Below are 21983 nucleotides of genomic sequence, written 5' to 3'. Positions count from 1 at the left end.
CCCAAAAAACTTCTGGCATCAGTATTCATGTTTTAAGTCCCCCTTGAGCTACTATTCTTTCTCTCAATTTTACCAGTGAATTGTCTGGCCAGAAGAAAGCACTACCTTTAGGATTTTGGAGATAATTTTGATGTTATTTTATTACATGTTTCTCATGAAACCCTACATTAATTGATTTGAAGTGACAGTTAGTTGTTCTTTACCAGGTATTTATAGGCATATTTAGAAAGGACAATGGTTACTGAATATCTCCCTTAATCAGGGGCACACTCCACCTTTCCACATGAGTTTCCTGGGGAGAGTGGGCTCAATATGGACATGGAAAGGTAGAGCAACACATATGTAGGGAATAGGGTGAAGAGGTTCACACTTAGAACACATGTACAGCCAAAAGATAAGTACAAGTTCTTGCTACCAGAAGTCCTTTTCTCCCTTTGTGGGATCTCTATAAAGTCTATACCTTATAGGTATAAATATTCACTGGGATCTGGTCAGTGATTTTTATAGTTCTATTCAATGAACACAGTTTGTTTTCAGCGAGGCTTACTTCTTGAAGAAGATACTACAATCAACCACTGATGATCTGGGATAGTGTTACTAGATCTAGTGGACACTGCTACTGACACAATTACTTTGCTGAGACCTCCAGATCTTCCTATTTTTCAATGTATACATATGGTCACTGTGGGGACTATGAGAGAAAAAAAATAGAAATAGGAAAGGAAGAGAGATTAGGAAGAGAGTTGAAAAGGGAAGAGAGAAAGGAAGGGAAGAAAAGCTAAAAAAGAAGAAAAGTGGGTCCAATGAATATGTAATCTAAGAGAAGTGAATTCTTATTTATTCAAGAGTCAAAAAAAGAATATTTTACACTATTTCTCTTTGTGAAATTTCCTTACCTCTAATACTTCTCTCTTTCCCCTCCCCACCCCCACAAAGAGTCAAAGCAATTACAATTCTTTTAAATTGATTAAGGGTTTCTTCCAGAGCTGTTTTATTTCTGATTGATTAAATACAATTATCTTAACCTGGATATTAAGTGGGTGGGGACTTTTGGAGATGAATCCACAGAACCATAAATTATAAAATATGTAAAAATGCATTAAAATAATTATCAAATCTGATTTAACACAATGTCTAAATATTTATGGATTCCTTTAAATTCTGGAATAGGATATACTTTATCACAGTTATTATTTTAATTCAAATATTCTGAAATTTTCAGCACTTCATTAACACATACATAGTCTAATCATATATTATAAATAATACTACTCTTTTGCTTTGTCTCATGTTTTCATTTGTATGTTTATTAGCAAATTATTAGTTTCTCTTTAATTTACCTTTAAATGCTACAAAAATGAAAGTAGCAATGAATTTGTAATTATCAATAACAAGTTCCTATTATTTCAGTTATTCATTCTATAGATTGTGAAATATTACTCTTTAATTTGGAAAAGCCATGCCAGCAAAACTAGAGCGAATATAGAATATTCTACCACCCTCTTCACTGTACCATTCAAACTAAGAAGTCTTCCTTAATCTCTGTTTTTATTTGAGTGATTTTACTACTCTTTTTCCTTTTGCAGGAGAAAATAGAAATAAAAAAAAATCACAATCTTTTAGCATTATGTTCTGTTTTAGAACCCATTCATTTTCTGTTTTATCTTAGGATTTCTTTAATGGTTTCTAGTCTAATAAGAGTATTAGAATGAATAAAACCAAAATCATTATTCTGGCCACTCAAGTTGATAGGGATTTTCTACTTAAATTAAATGGAAAATTATCTCCTAGGTTACTTTAAACAGATTTTAAACCTTGTCTTCCTCTATATGTTTAGCTCAGGCCAACAGAAGTACATTAAACAAGACTTAGAATTGTTTTTTCCTCATAAGTTCCAGGAGTCCCCAAAGAATTGCATAAACCCACAATTTGGTTGTGAACACAGTAATAGATTTCTACTTGTAGGTTTTGATCCAGGTTCAAAGAGCTCAAATACTTTAAACTTTTTCTCATCAAATCTTTTTAAAATATTCAGAAATTTGCATTACTTTAAAAAAAGCAATAAATAGAATTCAAAGAAGTTTTTTTGTAATGTATTTTTCTTTGAAATTATCTGAACTCAGAAAGAAGCTTAACATTGTTTTCAAGATTCTTTATCAATTACAAAATAATCATTGACATCAATGTTTTTCTATGAAAATTAATCTAGTTTAATGCTGTTAGCTATTAGCATGTAGTGGAATTGATAAATTTCATTTAATTATTTTAATTATAATTTGATTAATATATATATATATATATATATATATATATGTATCTCTGAAAACAGCTATGGAAAATACCTGAAGCTTGGGACAGTGCACCCCCCACCCTGGAAATAGAGCCCTACTTTAACAAGAATAAAAAAATCAAGAAATTTGTTAGAAAATTTAAGCAGCTATTGGAAAAATAAAATTCTGATCATAGTTACTATGGTATTAAAGAAAATAAAAACAGACTCAGAAGATTAACAAAGAGAAGGTCCCAACATTCAAAGCCTCCAAGAAAAACATAACTTGGTCTCCGATTATGGAAGGGATCAAAAATGATTTTAAAAATAAAGTAATAGCAATTGGGGAATAATTAGGAAGGGAGATAAGAATGATGCAAAATGAGTCAACAGCTTAACAACAAGAAACCTGAACTGAACCATAGATCCAGGAAAAATAATAATAATAAAGATCTTAGGCTCCATCTTTGAAGAACTTATTAAGGAAAATTGTCTTAATAGTCTAGAACCAGAGGATAAAATAGAAACTTTAGTTTCTATTAGTTTTTTAGAATCTAGCAATCACTTCCTGAAAATAATCCCCAAATGAAAATTATCAGGAATATACAGTCAAATTCTAGAGCTATCAGGTCAAGGAAAAAATATTGTTGCAGTCAGAAAGAAACAATTTAAATATCTCAGAGCCACAACCAGGATGACACATGATTTAGCAGTATTTCCATTAAGTGAGCAGAGGTCTTGGAACATGATAGTGTAGAAGGTAAAGAAAGTAGGATTACAACCAAGACTCACCCACCCAGCAAAACTGAGTATAATCCTTCAGTGGGAAAATGAATATTCAATAAAATAGAAAGCTTTTAAACATTCTTTATAAAAAAAAATAAGAGCTGAATAGAAAATTTGGCTTTCAAATGCAAGTGTCAAGAGAATCATAAGGAGGTAATCAGGAAAGGGAAATTATAAGAGCCTTAATAAAATTAAACTTTTTACATTCCTATATGAGAAGATGATACTTGTAACTCAAAAGAACTTTATCATAATTAGGGCAGTTTATGTAGATAGAGAGCACCAATATTAGTTATATATGAAGATGAAAGAATAATGTAAAAAATTAAATGAAGGTATGGGAAAGGAATGTACTGGGGGAAAAGGAAAGGGAGAGACAAAATGGAGTAAATTATCTCATGAAAGATATATTTTAAAAAAAGGCTTTTAAATGGAGGGGAATTGGATAAAAGAGGGAATAACATACATACTTAAATAGGTATAGAAATCTCTTTTACCTTCAGGAAAGTAGGAGAGAAAAGAAAAAAGAAGGAAGATGGGTTGATAGAAAAGAGAGCAAATTGGAGGAGTACAATTTCATATCTAATAAACTAGTTAATAGGACATAAAAGGAAAAAAAAATGGATGTTTGTGGGAAAAATGAAACATTAATGATGGTTGGTGAAACCATGACCTGATTCAACTATTCTGTAGAACAATTTAGAACTATGCCTGAACAGTTATAAAATCACATATCCTCTTTGACCTAGCAATACTTCTATTAGGTCTGTATCCCAAAAGAGATGAAAAACAAAAATAAAAGGGGTCTATATATGAACAAATGTTTATTTCAATTTTTTTATCATAGCAAAAAATTAGAAATTGAGGGTATGCCCATCAATTGAGGCTGAACCAAAACCTTGGGAAATGAAATTCCTAACACTATTTCCAAACAAATTGGGATGGAGGGTGCTCATTCATGACTTTTTGTGATCTGTGAAATGATATAGTCTATTTATGAACACATTATTTTATTTTCATTACTAGAAATGATTATTAATCAGGTTATAGTTTCTTTTAGATAGTTTGACTAGATTTGTTAATAGACATCATTTAAACTCTTTTAAGGATCAGTATTATAAGAACCAGCTATTTGAATTTGAAGATGCATAGAAAAATCATTATTTAAGAATTAAAAACAATCAAATTAGTTTATAAGAAATTGAAAAAAAAATTAACAAGAAATTGACTGATAAGACTAGTTCCTCTGAGCACTCTCAAAGTATCATTGGTATAATTCCTATGTAAAAGAGGCTGGAGAGACTCTGTCTAGAAAAGTCATGGTAAAATGTAAAGGAAGAAACTTAGAAAGACCTTAAAGCCTGTATAAACATTTTATAACTAGTTTTTATCTGCTAATTTCTCAATAGATCATTATAATATTGTATTTAATTGTACAGAGAATTCTGCTTTTCTTATTAAATGGAGTTTTCAGATGCTGTGTTCTTTTATAGTTAAGAGATTTAGAGCTGACATTTCTACCAATCATTGCTAATTTGAGTATTACAGTTCCTTAGCTGGAGTGAAGTTTGAAAGCACTTTTATTATTTTAATAAATGATGTATAAGCAATCACTGAACCTGATAAGAAGAAGAGATTCAGAGAGGATGAGAGCAAGTCATGACATGGATTTTATGATAAATGGTTTTACAGGTATAGAAAGATAGAAAAAAAAAAAAAAACCTTTCAGCTTATCTTGTTCAAACCAGTTCAATTAAAAATGAAACAGAGACTCGAAGATTCTGTAATTTTTCCAGGGTGACAGAACTTAAAAAAAAAATAAATAAAAGCAAAACTGAAATTTAAAGGTAGAAATATTTCTATGACATACCTAAAATTTCTACAGGACCAATTTCTTTGGATAGGACAAATGGAATCACCATTATGTAATGTTTCTCTCATAAAGTTCATTTGTAATGAGACATGGAGAGAGAAGAACAAGAGAAGGCATTTAAAAAAATACATGTCAGATATAGGTCTAATAATACAGTACTATTGACTATAGTAACAAAAAGTATCTCTTCTAAGAAACAATATCATTCCACACTATAATTCTTACTATTTAGTATCATAGGAATGGATGATATCTAAAACAATATTGAACCCAGAAGACATTGTGGAAGATAATTTCCTTTGTTTAATACAAACTTGTTCTTAAGAAAAAATTATGGGAATTAGCAAAGAAGACAAACTTAAAATTCATAATAGAGAAGGAAAAAATTGCCTGATACCTGGTGAAGCCAGTTTCCAAGTATGCAGAGAAAAGACCTTGACTTTTATTCATGTGAATCCAACTGATTTATGTGCCTTATTTTTATACATCTTAACATTTGATACATTTCCTTGTTGTTCATAGTATCACACAGTCTCTGTACCTTTATCCAAATTGTTTCTCACTCCTTTTTTCTCACATTCTGAGAGTTCTATTTCCTCCAAGAAGGTAGGTGTAAAAGCCATTAATATTGTTTCCCAAACAGGAAAAAGGTGACTAAGTTGGGAAGTCAGAAGCACAAATAGGAAAGGAATGAAATACAATTGACTAGAGTCTGGCATTAAATGGAAACCTCCAGAAGGAAATCACCAGTAAGAGAAGTAGGTTATCATGGTGAAATGAAATATCAGCATCACAGCCAGGAGGAAAATTGTTGACTTCATTTACATTTCTAAAAAGCCATTCCTGGATCCTTCAGTTAATGTTTTCTTTTTTCTCAAGTGATTTTATGCTTACTTATCTGCATGTGTGCTATATTACTGCAATAGAAGTCTAAATAAAAAAGGTGTTAAAGGTCATCTGTTCCTAAGCTGTGTGGCATAGGGAAAAGTTCTAGAATTGGTATCATGATACCCCTTGAATTTCACTTCAGATAACTATTAGCTTTGTGACCATAGTCAACTCATTTAAATCTCTAAGTTTAGTTTTCTGAATCTGACTTCATGAAGTACCAATTTAAGAGGTTTGCTATAAGGAAACTTTTTTTGTAAACATTAAGATGCTATATAAATGTGAATTATAACAGCTGAGGAAGTATAAATTCATTGGTAAAATGACATACTTGAGGTCACATAGCTATTTAGTGGCAGCTTGAAACTTCTGTGAATGAATGCTGGATTTATAATCAGGAAGACCTGAGTTTAAATATGACCTCAAATATTTGATCATTTAACTTCTATCTGACTAAATTTCCCCAACTGTAAAATGCATATTATAGTAACTCATCTAAAAGTATTATTGTGAAGATAAAGTAATATTTCTAAATTTAAAACTCTATGTAATTATTATTAAGTGACAGATCCATAAGGAAACTTACATATCATCTAGTTATAACCCCACACTTAAGACAGAAAGAAACTAAGGCCTTATCAATGAACCCATCCTTATTTTGTTGAAGAAAAACATATCTGTCCAGCAGAAAAATAGGAAATCATTAAAATAAGTTATAAGAATTTTTTTTTTTTTGGTAAAGTGAAATTATAGCAAAGTTTTACTTTACCTTGGTTAAGCTAGCTCCGATCAAGTTAAATGGCCAACTGAGCTGCATCAAGAGAAGGCTGATGGGGACAGAGCCAGGATGGTAGAGAGGAGACCTTCTTTTTCTGAGCTCTCCTCATGCTCTTTAAACGAATAGCAAATTCAGCCTCTGAACTGGTTTTGGAATGATAGACTCCACAAATATTGGGAGTTTAACTGATTTCTAACAGAAGATAATTTCAAGGATCTCCAGAAAAGGTCTGTTTCAATCAAGCATGGAGGGAGGCTGGTCAAGGGCAGGCAGTGCATAGTCCTAGGGCAATGTGGTTAGATTCTCATGCCAGAGAATCTACTGGGAGTAATCAACAACAGTGATGGCTACTCTGTTCTGGTTTCAAGGCAGTAGATCAGCAGACTAGTTATGACATCCAACATAAATACAAAAGGCAAATAGGGAGCTATTAAATATGAGAATTTCATGGGACCTGGACACACCAACCCAGCACAAGAAGTTAGTCAGCACTGACCTAGCACAGCCACTGTTACCTGTAGATGAAGCTTGGACAATCTCCCCTTTGCCCTAAAAGCAGACCTCAATTTTTTTTTTTTTTTTTTTAATGAGCAAAATCCAAGTTGTAAGACACATTGTCATCTCTGGGAGAACTCCAGAAGTCACAATCTTGACAGCAAGAGGAAACCAAATGTGATTTGAAGAGGTTATGGAGATATTTGTCCTCTCCTAGCTGATAGGTAAGTGATGTTTGACCTAGGTAACAAAGAGGCAAAGTAAATAATACACAAATCTAATTTTTAGTGAAAGATATATTTCTAATATAATGCTTGTAATTATGTCTCTGAGAGATTTGCTGAGCAACAAAATTAGTTATCACTTTCTTTGTTCTTAACTCTTTTTGTTCCAAGACATTTTGTTGTGCCATAGTTTCCTTTTATTGTCCTGATTCAATTTCCCTAATTTTCCTGACTCAGTCTCCCTAAATTGTTCTGCCTTAGTTACTAATCATAATGCTCAATCCTGCAACATCACCCTTCCCTCTTAATCAGCAGAATGTTTGCCAGGATAAAGATCTTATATTTTAGACATCATTAGAATATCAGGTGTCCTTCCTCATCCCAATTAATTAGAATACCAGGTGCCTCTTTCTCTCTGGTGCCTCCCCGATTATGTCATCGTTCTTGTTACCCTATAAAAGAATCTTTGTATCCTACATTTGTTGCTGCATTCTTAGAGATGATAGTCTCATCAGCCCTGGGATCAAACCATGGATCCATTTGGTCCCAGTAAATCTCTCCCTTTTAAATAAAATATTAAAAAATATTTAAGAACTCTCTAATACTGCTCAGCTTCTCTGGCATTACAATTTAATCCATACATTCATTTATAAGAATAACCTTTCCTTTTAGCCTAAAAACTACATAATGCTCCCTCAAGTTCATGGGGTCATCTCCTCTGTTCCTTTATTTAAATGTGTGTTAAATGAGAAGTTAAGAATACAACTGAATCTCTCAGATACTTCAGAAAAATTCTTAAAATTTAGGCAGTTTTAATTCTGTGCATTACTGTAAATTTATATTCATTCTAATTAATTCCTTACTTCTTAATTTTTGAGGCAAAAGTTGTGGCTATCAGAATATTTGAGTAAAGAACTGAGGGGAATATATTTCATGTTTTATTTTTTATTTCTTATTGTTAAACAAATTTTGAAAGTGGAAGCTGAAAAAAAGAGCAGATTTTTCTTGTAAGTTTCTTTCTTGAAACTGTTCTTAAAAAGATGGGAAAAATAATGTTTTTTGGTGCATAGAATGTTAGATTTAGCATAAGGAACTACTGAATTCAAATTTTTTGAGGCAAAAGTTGTGGCTATCAGAATATTTGAGTAAAGAACTGAGGGGAATACGTTTTATTTTTTATGGATAAACAAATTTTGAAAGTGGAACCTGGAAAAAGAGAAGATTTTCCTTGTCAATTTCTTTCTTGAAACTGTTCTTGAAAAGATGGGATAAATAATTTTTTTTTTTGGTGCATAGAATGTTAGACTCAGTATAAGAAACTGCTGAATTCAAATTCTGCTCATTCTTCCTATATAAAATGAAAATAATAATTGCATATGCATATATTATTTATCTTTCTATCTATCTATAAAATATGTGCACATATATTCATACACAAAGTTGTATATATCTTCAAACACATGCATGTGAGATCTACTTACATCTATATCTGAGGTTACATATATTTGTATGTACACACATACATATGGACATACACCACTTTGTAAATTTTAAAGCAGTTAACTATTACTTGCTTTCATTTTTATTATTGCTGTCAGGAGGCCCATGTCAAGAGCACTCCTCTTTTTTCACTCCTCTCCTTTTACCATTAAGCTATTTTCCAGAACTAAAGTCCACCAAACAAGCTTAGTATAATAAAAAAATCCTATGTGCCCACCCTCTGAGTGAATTCTGCTGCAGCAAAATCCTAGAGGTCAACACTAAGCAATTCTTGAGCTTAGACAAGCACTTGTAGGATATGTGTTCGGGTCATGAAACCCTGACATAAACTTGTCTAATTTTTGCCATTTCCCTTTTTTGTCCCTGATGGTGAATAAGCCCCCAACAAAAAGACCCCAATAAAAAGCAGGTCTTTGATATTGTTTGTTCTGCTAAGGAGCTTCCCTTGAGTCTTTCCCCTTAATTACTAAACATTCCATATGGAAATTAGTCCATTATTAGAAGCATAATAAAATCTTTGCCATTTGTTTTGAAAATGCACAACACTGGTTCTATACCCCAATATCCTTTTGGGCTTCATTACTCTCAACATTTGGTGATTCATATGGGGTAGAGGGTACAGAAGTGCTGAATCCCAAAATATATTATAGTTTCATGATTTCCCATATAAATCCTCCAAATGTTGGGGAGTGAGGATTTGAACCCCAAAGTATATTGGGATTACAAACTGGTGATGCCAAATGTCTCAAAAAAATTTGTAAGTTTAGACTATCTCCAAATCAAGAGGTAAAATTTTATTATTATACCATTGACTTGCATGCTAAGTTCCAAAAGGGAGTTGGCCACTAACAAAGGGAAGGGGAAAACTTTATTAGACAGACTAAATCCTAATGAATTTGTTGCCATAAGGTGGGAAGTTTCCAATAAACCTGCAAAGAATTGGGGAATTATGCCATTGACTGGTGGGCTAATCCTAAAAAGGAGTTAGTGTTCTAAAAGGAGTCAGAGAGGAACTGAGAGAACTGAGAGGAACAAGTAGATTCTTTTATAGGAGAGAAATAAGCTTGAGGATTGACATTTTAATTTGGCCTTCTGCTTGGATACAATAACTGTAGGGTGTGTCAATGCAGAGAATTGAACAAAGAATTCAGATTAAACCTACTATCATAAAGACCTATTTAGGCTAACAAAAGGTCTAATCAAAATCAAAAGATCCACCTAAAGAGATAATTATAACAGTGCAACTCCCTGCTTGCCTCCGTGAAAAGTTTGGATTTGAAACTATATACCACAATTCAGGGCTTCTTCTGTTAAAGCCCTTCCTTATAGGTACCTAGGTACTTAGGTACCAAAGCTTTGCTCTTTGTTGAAGTCTTTTTGTTGGGTTCTTATTCACTCCATCAGTCTTGGCTACAGATCACTGAATAGCCACTGCTATCTGTATCAAGACTTAGCCTTGCTAAAATGGGTATCTTCCCAGAGAAGACCCTGGAACACACATCTAGTTTCTCTCCTCCAGTGGAATAAAGAAAGCCTTTTGCTTATAAACACTATTAGCGCTTTGTTTTTGTTTTATTTGTTTTGTTTTGTTTTATTTAATTTTCAGAGTTAACAGTTGGGGTATAAATGTAATGCTGGAGAAACTGAGCAAGATAGAGATTAGAGAACAATTTAATAGTTTATTAAATGGAGAGATTTAATGGAACCAATGGATCCATGGTTTGGTCCCAGGGCTGAATGAGACTATGGTTTCCAAGAATCCGACCCTGAATGTCCCATAACAAGATAAGATTCTTTTATAGGGTAATAAGAACAATGACATAATGGGGGAGGTACCTAAATGGGGATGACCTAATGGGGGGAGAAACCTAGGATGAGGATGACATAATGGAGGCAGGCATAATGGAAGGAGGTATTGGAGAGGCTCCTGGTATTCTAATGATGTCTAAAATGGATAAAGACCTTTATGCCCTCAAACATTAAGAGGGAATGACTATAGCCTAATGTCTGAGATATAAGATCTTTATCCTAACATTAAGAGGGAATGGTTAAAACCTGAGGCAGAGTAGCTGAATAGGACAATTAAGGAAACTGGGTCAGAACATTAAAAGAGAACTGTGGCACAACATAACATGGAGGTGGGTTCTTGAATATTTTTTCTTATATCTGTGTCACCAATTTTTTTCTTATTTCAACTTATTAAGCACTTTTGGGGGTTGGGGAGGGTGCCCTCATTTCTGCTGCTGCTGAGATATTTGAGATACCCACTACTTTCAGAGTATCTCATTCAATTAACTAGTATTTATTATTTTCTCTTCCAAGACTATGTATGTCTCTTTAAAAACTCTCAGTGTGTGATTCAAAGATCTCTGAAGCCCCACATCACCTTTCAGGAAGGACTAAAAGAAGGAAGTACTTGTCCATGTGACTAAAACTACCAAGCTTTCAGTTTTCAAATTACATTATTACACTAAACATAAAGAGAGGCAGAGAAAAATTCCATAAACTGGAAGGGTTTGACTCCCCTCCACTCCTTAATTGTGTGACCTTTGAAAGCAAGAACAGAAGTTGTATAATACAATCAAATACTGCTCCTTATATGTAGTAAAGATCATTTGTTATGCCACCATAAATGTTCTCTGAAAAATGATTTAGCATGATGTTTTTAAAGTCATTAAATAATAAAATATGCATTTCAAAAATCATCTTACTGCCAGAAGAAAGTGCTTCTCTGTGTCTCTAATTCTGTTTTTCTGTCTCTCCTCTCTGTTCCTTTCTCCATTATTATTATTATTTTGCTGTAGACAAACTATTAGTATGACTGTTGAATGGGATTGATTAGATGAAGTATTTCTCAGTATTGAGTCATATGATCCCTGTTCCCAGAACTGGGACCCTGGAGAGGTCATTTGATCTCTGGAGGAATAAACTTTGAATCCTGAGATAAAAGAAGTTGCAGGAAATGGTGACCTGTGGGAGGCAGCCAACATTGGTGATCATTTGTCAAAGATGGTTAAGTCCTTTTAGTCTATCCAATGAGAAGGCTTTTAACTCTTTTAAACTCTTTTGCTTTTAAACTCTGCACTCTGCACAAGCTGGAAGCTGTCCAGGTTCCAGGAGCACATGGCAGAGTTGGGATGGCTCCCAGGTGTGTCTAGGCCTCTCCCTGCAGGGATTAAATAAATGCTCTCTCTTGTACCTAATGGTGTCTCTGATTAGTTAACTGAGAAGGGGGTCTTGCACCCGACCTGTCCCACATACTGTGCTACATAATCAGCCTGTACATTTTCATCTTTATTTGTTGCAGTTGCAGCAGGTCTTGTTTAAGAGTGTATTCATTCATTCATTTATTTATTTATTTTATTTAACCAATTTTTACTTGCTAAGTTCTGACATTCTTTCTGCTTCTATTCCTCTCAACCCTAGAACATTTTTGGGTTTTGGGAATAACAACCAACCTTCATGAATGTATTAATTTCTTTAGATTAAGGAAGCTAAGAGTGAAGGAGAATGTATTCATAGTTCTTCATCAGTAGGGGGAGCTTTTACTATATTCAGAAGATAATATTTGGAATTTATGTTGTGGAATAGGAAAGCATAGAAATGAAACATTATGGCTCTTACAAAATGGGTTTTAAAAGAATTAAACTGCCTCTGATTCCATTTTCATGGCTGGCATGGTATCTTTTAACTTGTTATATACTTAAACAACTGAATAGAAGACAGAACATTGCATATTGCTAACTTTACCTGAAGAGGCTTAGTTCTTTTATTAGATTACAGAATGTGGTTTATATCCTGGAACTGTTTAAGAACATTCTAGTGCTTCTTGAGAATTATTTTTATAGTTATCAGCTTTATTTCTTTTAAAGGAAAGAGATCTCTAGCAAACAATAGACTGCTTATTGTAGGATAAACCACAGTATGTAATTTTGAAAACATTAAGGTGTAAAACTCATGACCTTGAAAAGAGAAGAACTGCTGTGTTATAAAACCAACAACCTTACCCAGAATTCATAAATGCACTCTGAATAAATGATCAGTTCCTTGGAGAAAGATATTCCAATTCTAATTCTGAATACTTTACTTCTGACTTTTAGACTGCTTCTCAACAAAGTAGTCATTTAGAATTTTTTTTCTTATTAAATTATTCAGTTTTCTTACATATCTAGGACTAAAACTGTATAATCTTCAGATATTATCAATGTCCTATTCTACCCAAAATATATAATGGAAGAAAAATGTGTCTTTAGTTTGAATGGGAATGATCTATATATGAGGATGAGATTATATTCCCATCACCAAGCCAAGAAGTTGAATTTATCTTGAATTTGTCCTTGAAAACTGATGGATAAACAGATAAAGTACCATACATATGAAGCAGGTTGTCATCCCTTTAAGAAACTAGTCCTTTCAGATTGATTTATTCCTTTCTGATTCCCAACCCCTCCTAACTGATACATTATCAATTCAGGAAGCTAGGACCTTTGATTCACAAATCCTGGTCAAAAGCACCCTTTTTGAATTCCAATAGGAGATCTGGGCTTGTCCCAGCCCCCCCACCGATCTGAGACAACTTGGGACTCCATCCATGGGACCCTTTAGCTAAATCTCTCATTATAAAAGAGCCAAGCTGGAATTCTCTCTTTGTAGAGGTTCCAAATATGCCAGCTTTGGCATGCCAAGGGTCTCTGCCCACTGGAATAATATTTCCAGTTTCCTGTTCTCTTTACCTAACACCTTTTACTAACTAGACTTTAACCTTATTTCCTATGCCCATAAATAAACTTCCTTTATCAATCTAGTTTTTCAGGTGTGTAAATTCCTTTACAGGGGACTCTGGTGCTGCCACTAGATCTAATTTAACTCTCTACCCTTGCGCCGAATCCAAAGGGATTGTAGAGGAGCTCTATTTGACTCCCTATATCCCAAACCTATCACTAGACCTCATTTTCATTTGGGTACCCCAAATCTAGACCTCATCACATATTATTTTTCCTCATTTCTTAAGGTTTTATTTCCCTCTTATATACTAAAAATGCTTTTCCTTCAGAACTCATATAAGGAAAATAATTTTTATTCATTTTAAATTTTCTTTTCAGTTGCATTTTCTCTACTGTGGGAAAAAGTTAGTATAGTTTTCAAATGTTTCCTTTAATTCTACATTTAGAATTTGTTTATCTGAGACATAAATTGAATGGTCTTCTTTTGTTTAAACTCCCCTCTCAGCATTCTTATGGTTCTTCTTAATTACTTTAGGGAAATGATTTTGAGTATTGTTTCTTAAGCTATATCTTCACAGTTCATGGTAAGTAGAGAATTGAGTACTTATCTGATTTTAAGCACTATAAAAAACCAATCCAGATAATGAAGGCCCCAAATGGATTTTCAAGAAAAGGGATTATTTGAATTTGTTAGTTCCCCCCTGAGCCATTACTAGCATGGGGCAAATGGAGCTCTTAGGGGACTAACATAAGGTGGTAGGATGGTGAATTACTCTTATTCTGAGACTGCAGACTTGTAAGTGAAAAGGAGAATTATAAATTCTCTTGTGCCCATTTCCCCATCCACTTAGCAGGGGATACTGTTTTAAATGATTAATTTGCAGTAAAGCCAGCAAATATAGGGCAAAGAAATAGACACTTCACTCCTAAATTTTATGGATTCTACTGGACTTTATTGAAGAATATTCTTTACAGTTAGCAGAAGTGTTGGAGTTAAGGGGTAGAGAGGAAACTTTTTAGTTGTTTTAGTTAGGTACACTAGATAGAGTGCTGACTTGAAGTCAGAAAATTCATTTCTGGTCATAGACGTTAGCTGTAACCACGAGGAGTTCACCTAACATTGCTTGTCTCAGTTTCCTCATCTATAAATGAACTGGAGAAGGAAATGGCAAACCACTCCAGTATCATATAGTATCCAGTATGCTAGGAAAACATCACATGGAATTACAAAGTGTCTAACACAGCTGAAATATACTGAACAACAGTTTTATGTGTAGTCAGGTCATTATTTCTGCATTTTGCTACAAACAGGAGAGCCAGACTTTTCCATTTCATTAGGAAAAAAAAAGCCTAATCTCTTAGGTGTATCAGTAGTATTTGCTGAAGTTTTTTTCTTTCATAGGTTGTGGCTGATGGAGAAACAAGTGACCTGGACACCTCGATGTATGTATTGATAAGTTTAAACATTGTATAATTGAATTTTAAAGATGGTGGGGTTAAGGAAGGGCCCAAGGGTGGGGAAAGAGTAGAAGAGTCTATTTTATCCCCTGGCTGATTTAGCAAATTCATTAGGTCTGATCTAATGGCCTTAGTGAAGATGTAATAAATTATCACAGAACCTAGAAGTGATGAGGGAGGAGGAGAAAACCACAGATCTTTAAGCTAGCATTTTACAAACTAAGCTGTTCCCTGAAGCAAACAGGGAAGAACATTGATTATCTGAACTTTTTGATCTTAATTGGGTCTTTTGTTCTTTAAGTGGGACTTTAATACACCCCTTCCCCAGATTGAGTTCACTGGTTGAATACTTTGCTGAATTCCTTGCCTTGATAAAAATCATCATAACTCACTGTATCCAATAACAAAATCAAATTATGATGTAAATCTCTGAGGTTAAATTTCCTCTATAAAACAACCTATTGTACCTCACTAACTCCCTACTTCCATTTTAGAGTTAATTTGCTTGCTAAGAGTCACAATAGCAAATTCCTTTTAGAGTCCTAAATTTCTTTAGGAATTTAGCCTGCTATTGGCATAACTCCTGACTACACTCCTTAGATAGGAATTTAGCTGGTTTTCTCTGGAATTTGCCAGTCCTTAATGACATCTTCATCTTTTAAGGAACTCCTAATTATCTGTGAATTCTGAGAAGGAATTTAGTTCTCCTGTCTTAATCACTACATCTAATTGCTAATTGCTAAAATCCATTTCCTTGCTAAAAATCCCATATGGAGATAGCCAGCAATAGTTTAATAAAATCTTCACTTCTTTTTTGGAGAAAGTCTAAGCCTGCAAATTCTTTTGAGACAACTCATTGACTATAACCCCACATATTTTGGGGGTTCAACATACCCAAATCCCAATAGTAGTACACTCCTACAAATAGATACTTACAGAGAATTGGATAAGAGACTTTATAGGTCATGGAATGAAATTTTAGCAAAGAATAGGCTTGGTATTATGTTCTTGGCCTGAGTTTTTTATTTAACTCTTACCTATCCCAATCTAGTTTCTAGATTTTGTCATATATTAGATAGATATATTATATAGTTTAATACTCAATCAAGACTTTTTTCTTGGTTTTGCATCTGCATGACTGATCAATAGTCAAGTACTTGGTAGAACCAAGAATCTTTTTTTGTGGGGATAGTTACTCATACCTAACATCTTTTTTTAAATTATTATTATTATTTCTACCTTTCTAGCAGGAACTATCTAATGATTGTTACATTTCCAAAGAACTTTACACTCGTATACACATTTCATGAAGTTTCTTTCCTTCTCAACCTCCAAAAAAATAACATTTGATTTTCTGATTTCTCCCACTACAATCACAATATCCCTAAGTTCAATTATAATTAGTTTTATTCCAGATTTAAAGTACCTAAATTAAGTTTTTACATTTTCAATTTCTTATTTGATTTTTGGTGTGGCAAATCCAGTCAAACAAATTTCTATTTTTCCCAACTCTCTAAATAATTTCTTTTGTTCAATATCCTATTGTTGGAATCCTTACTAACTGCTAACTAATTAGAGTTGATCTAATCTTACAAGAAGATGTTTTGGCCAGAACCTGAAACAAGGTACTAAGTAGAACTAATTAAGACAAGGCTTGTGTTCATACCTTTACTCATTGGAGTCCACAAGTATGCTAGCTTCACAAAGTACACTTTCTAACTTCAAGGGAGTCCTCCCTTAAAGCTCATTGGGCCAGAGAGCACTATGGGAGAAAACCCATAATCCCATTCTCTCAGAAGAGTCAGATAAAAGGCCAGCGATGAGGGATCTATGGCAGAATACATTTTTTCCTCTTGGCTGGCTGATCGCACTGGACTCGAGAGGAGTGACTCTGGTGCAGAGAACACTTTGACGGATTTCAGTGGAGCTACGCCAGAAGCCCTCTCTCCGCGGCAAGTTGGTGGCTGGGCTCCCCAGAAGGAGATAAGAGAGACCTTCCATCTCTGTCTTGGTTGGAGGCAGAAGAAAGCAGAGGCAGAGGCTGAAGGACAGAACCTTTGGATTTGGAGACATCCGAAGGGCTCCAAGCCTCTAAATTGGCTTTGCCTTGAGAAGAACAAGAACTCCAACATTTGAACTCATAACATCCTACATATAAGCATATTTAATAAAATAATGTTTTCTAATATTTAATTTGAACTCCAGTCCAATAACAGAAATTTTCTATATGCAGTATGGAAGATGTAGTGATTAAAAAATTCCTGGAATCATAGTTTCTGGATATAATCATTTTACTAATAAGACCAGTTTGTTTATTAACAAAAGGATTGCCATTTGGTTTTCTCTTAGGCCAAAGACCCCTAATGGTAGTGGGCTTACAATTTATATGCCCTTCAAAGAGTAGGTATTTCTGAGAAGTTCCAATCAACTTTGGTTAATACAATGTGAGGTGAGCTATATTAAAATAGGTCTTGAGACCCAACTGTTGGTCAAAGAGGCATCAATTTCCATATTGCCTACCTTAACAAGAGGGAGAATCAACATTTTGCTACACCTGTCTGAGGAAACACAGTAAGCAAGAATATACCTTTTAGCCCAAATTTAGAATTTCTTTTACTGTATGATTAGATCTTGACCTTGAGGTTTCTCATATTGATTGGTTTCTGGTTGAGGAAGCAGAAGGGGAGAAAACTTTGGTCTAATACAATAATTCATTATTAAATATGAGATAAATATTCATTTTTCACACAGACAATATAGTAAACCAAGATTTTGCTTTACAACATTGACATATGCAGATAGACCCACTGCAATAAATAACATACAAAAAAACTTTAATGAAGTAAAATTAGCTAAAATAACTAAATCAATTATTCTTTTATAAGAAAACAGTAGAAGAAATTTATTAAATTATATTGAGCTAAAGAATCAAAACAAATTTATTTTTCCTTCTCACATATTTAATTTAGGCAGGTAACTACATATTTTGTAAATAATATCATTTAAATATCTGGGAAATGACATACACATTGTTTCCATCTCTCTTTCATTATTTCTTTTTTATTAAATAATTATGTTCTTCTTTCCTTCCTTCTTCTCCTCTCCTCCTTCCTTTCTTTTTTCTTTCTACTGTTATGCTTCAGTTTCCCTGAGTTGTTCTATCTCAGTTTCCCTGGTGGAAACCCCATTTCCTGGCCATTAGCACTGAGATAATTAGGGCTGGGAGCCCTGACCACTGGCATTCCAAAGAATCATAAAACTCCAGATGGCTTATCTCAAATACCTAGATGGTACAGCATTCCTCCTTTCCTGGTCCAGACAGCTTTTTAATTTATCAGAATTTATGATCCTTTTTCCTTATCCTCAACCGTTCAGAACTGAATTTGTGGTCCTATCCTGGAGTTCCCGCTCACTAATTCTGTAACCCCCTTGCCTTTGTTTCCCTGATTGCTGGAGTCTTATAAGAGTCTTTGGAATCCCTCCTTTGTTGTTGGATGCTTTGAGACAGGAGTCCAATCCACCCGGCTAGCTAAGATGGCTTAGTTAGCCAGTCCAAACTCTCCCTCTCATAAAATATTAAAAACCTCTAATCTTTATCTTGCCTCACTTTCTCTTACATTACACTATAAATATTTGTCACTGACATGGAAAGCTATAGAGATATTTTGTAAACATAGAATCAAATATATTGAATCATGGTCCTCGACTAGAAAAAAAAAAGGAAGAAAAATATTGAAGGCCTTACCTCTAAAATTTGCACAGTCAGCCATAGACTGGTCTTCTCTCTAGCTTATGCTCAATCAGACTTCAGAGTTTTGCTGAGATATCTCAGTCTAAGTCTTCTCTCTGCCTTACAAAACTATAAAAATAAATTAATAATTATATAAATCTCTTTCTGTCAGCCCCAAGCATAGGACTTTTCTGACAAAATATTGAATTAGTAAATCTCTTTCTTTCCTTTGTAGTAGGTATTATCCCTTATTGCAGATCATGTAAATGAACAATTTACTGATTAATCATTAACTATCACTGGCTTTAATATCTCTTCTGCTCTTTAGAGCTAAACTTTTCTTCTGTCCTAGCTAAAATCCTTACAAAGGCAGTATAAAATAGATGTATTCACTCTCTCTTCTTTCTTTTTCTTAACCAAGAGAAACAGACCTTAATTTTAAATAATAAAGATTAATTGAAAGGGAATAAAGATTCTATTAGAACAACTCTAGTTTTAACATTCTGCTGAGGCTATTTTTTCCAAAGTTACCTGTGATATCTTCATTGACAAATCCAATGACCTTTACTCAATTCTTATTCTACTTGACCTATTTTCAGCCTTTGACAATTTTGAACATTCTCTTATCTTTGATCCTTTCTTCTTGAGTTTTTCAGGATACTATTCCCTCTTGTTTTTTTGTTTTTTTTCCTACCTATCTGACTAAGTCTTTTTCAATTTCCTTTGGTGGATCCTATCAAGATCATTTTCTCTAACTATAGGTGTACCTCAATATCCTGCTCTGCAGTCACTTCTCTTCTCCTGCTATATTACTTTGCTTGTTACCATCTCTAGGCTAATGATTCTCAAATCTACCTTTCCTGCCCCAATTTTTCTGTTTATCTTCAATCTGGTATCCCCAACTGCCTCTCTGACACGTTGAATTATATATCCAATAGGTTAAAATAAAAATGTAAAAAATGGAATTTTCTCTATTTTCCCCCCTAAAACAACTTTCTGCCCCATTCCTTCCCTATTATTGAAGGGCAACACCATCTTTCCAGTCCCTCAGATTCTCCATTTAGGTAACATCCTTCTCTCCTCTATTTCTCTTAACTCTGTTATTCAGTCTTTCATTAAGAGCTGTTTTTTTCTTCTCCTCTTGAAACATCTTTTAAATATGAACTCTTCTTTTCTCTGATACTATTTTAGCACAGGCCCTCATTACCTCATACCTAGATTATTTCAATAGCATTCTGGTGGGTCTGCCTATCTGGTATATCATCACCCTAATCCATCCTTTGGTCAGTAACTAAAAAATGATTTTTCTAAATCTCTTGTTAATACATAGTGGTTGCTCTTTTATCTCTTCTAGGGTCAAACACAAAATGGTTTGTGTGGCTGTCAAAGCTCTTCAAAACTTAGCCCCTCTTACCTTTCTAATTTTTTGCATGTTACTCCCTACCATGTACTCTTATGATAAAATGCCATTGGTCTCCTTGCTGTTACACTAACAAGACATTCCATTTTTCTGTTTTAGATATTATCTCTGTATATTTTTCATCTCTATGATTTTCTCCCTCCTCAACTCATTCCTTTCTGACCCAATCAAAATCCTATAAATACAGGAAAATTCATCCCAATCCTTTTTTTTTTTTTCTAGTGCCTCTACTCTGTTAATTAATTCCTACTTATTTGTATATAGCTTGTTTGTATTTATTTGTCTTCATATTGTATGCTTCATTAGATTGTCGGCTACTTAAGAACAGCCTTTTGCTATTTGTTGTATCCCCAGTTCTTTGCATGGAGCCCAGAATATGGTAAGCTCTTAATAAATATTGATTCATGATTGTTCTTTGCTGTGTTAATATTAACGTACTATATCAATTTAATTAATTTATTATCATAAGCAACTTCAAGAGTTAAAGTAAAAAAGTAAGTACAATAAAATTTTAAGAAGCAAATTGTGGAAAACATATACTTTCTTTTTAGAGAACATAAGGAAAAGTAAAGAAGAGAAACAATTGGTTGGAGTTAATAAAAAGAGTTTAGCTCTTCAGATAGGTGTCTCAGTATTTAAAGCACCAGTCCTAGAGACAGAAGAATCAGTTCAAATCCAACTTCAGTCACTATCTGTGTGAACCTTGGCAAGTCACTTAATTTGTGATTGCCTCAGTTTTCTCATCTGTAATATGGGAGACTATAATGGCACCTACCTTGCAAGAGTGTGATGGGAAACAAAATCAAATAATGATTTTAAAGTGCTTAGTAGTAAGTATAATATAAATGTTAGCTGTTATTAGTAGAAATATATTGACATGTCATCTACTTGTGTCCCAAAGTATTATAACATTTATAAGGGTAAGGAGCAGTGATTTAAATATCTTTTAAGTTTCTTACAAGATTAGCATAGTGCTAGGCAAACATAAGCATTCAATAAGCACTAAATTGAATTGACTAGATGGAGTAACTTTTCAATGCCAGTGTGTTCTATGAAAAGAGAATCCCAGACCCGTGGCTAATAGCTATGCATTCTATTTAGAATAAAAAGCTCTATTTAAAAGTAAAGCACAATTAGAAAATGATTAATAATAAAGGAATAACAATTCGCTTTTCTCCCTTCCTACCTCTGTATCTTAGCATCAATTCCTCAATTCCTGTGAAGAAAAGAACTTGTCTGTGAGTAAATGAAATGCTCAAGGATCAAGAGATGATGAAAATCAGTTTGAGCTGGTATGTGGAGCATTTGAAAATTTGAATTCATCTCTCTTTTCCTCTGTGTTCATACTTACTTTATTATTGTTGTTGTTATTGTTTTCTTTTTTAAAAAATTACTCTGATTTATAAGAAAGTGCCTATGAATCTAAGTGAATGCATTTGAAACTAAAATGTGATTCAAGCAAGCTACTTTACCAGAAGCTAATTGGATTTGCTTTCTTGTGAGATTTTAAGCAATTACTGGCACTTGCAGGTTGACTCAGTTTCTCTCCATTAACTTTGATATTCCTTATAGTATTTAATTATGATCTTGTAGTTCAAGTAATTGGTATCACATATATTTATAATAAGATTTTTTGGGGGAATAGTATTAGTAAAATCACAATTATATGTAAAGATATATCTATGTATCTATATGTATGTTTAGAATGTCTGCTTTTATTATATCAGAATTTTCAAGGAACAAAGAAATGTAATAGGGGAATTGATTGAGCTGATGTGCAGCTGATATGAACAGAATTTTATCTGATGATTTTAATGTAGTGAGAATGAATTGCAAAT

The sequence above is a fragment of the Antechinus flavipes genome, chromosome 1, assembly GCF_016432865.1.
Source record: "Antechinus flavipes isolate AdamAnt ecotype Samford, QLD, Australia chromosome 1, AdamAnt_v2, whole genome shotgun sequence".
NCBI classification, from domain to species: domain Eukaryota; kingdom Metazoa; phylum Chordata; class Mammalia; order Dasyuromorphia; family Dasyuridae; genus Antechinus; species Antechinus flavipes.
The sequence above is the reverse complement of the archived record's forward strand: the minus strand, read 5'-3'. Positions refer to the sequence as shown.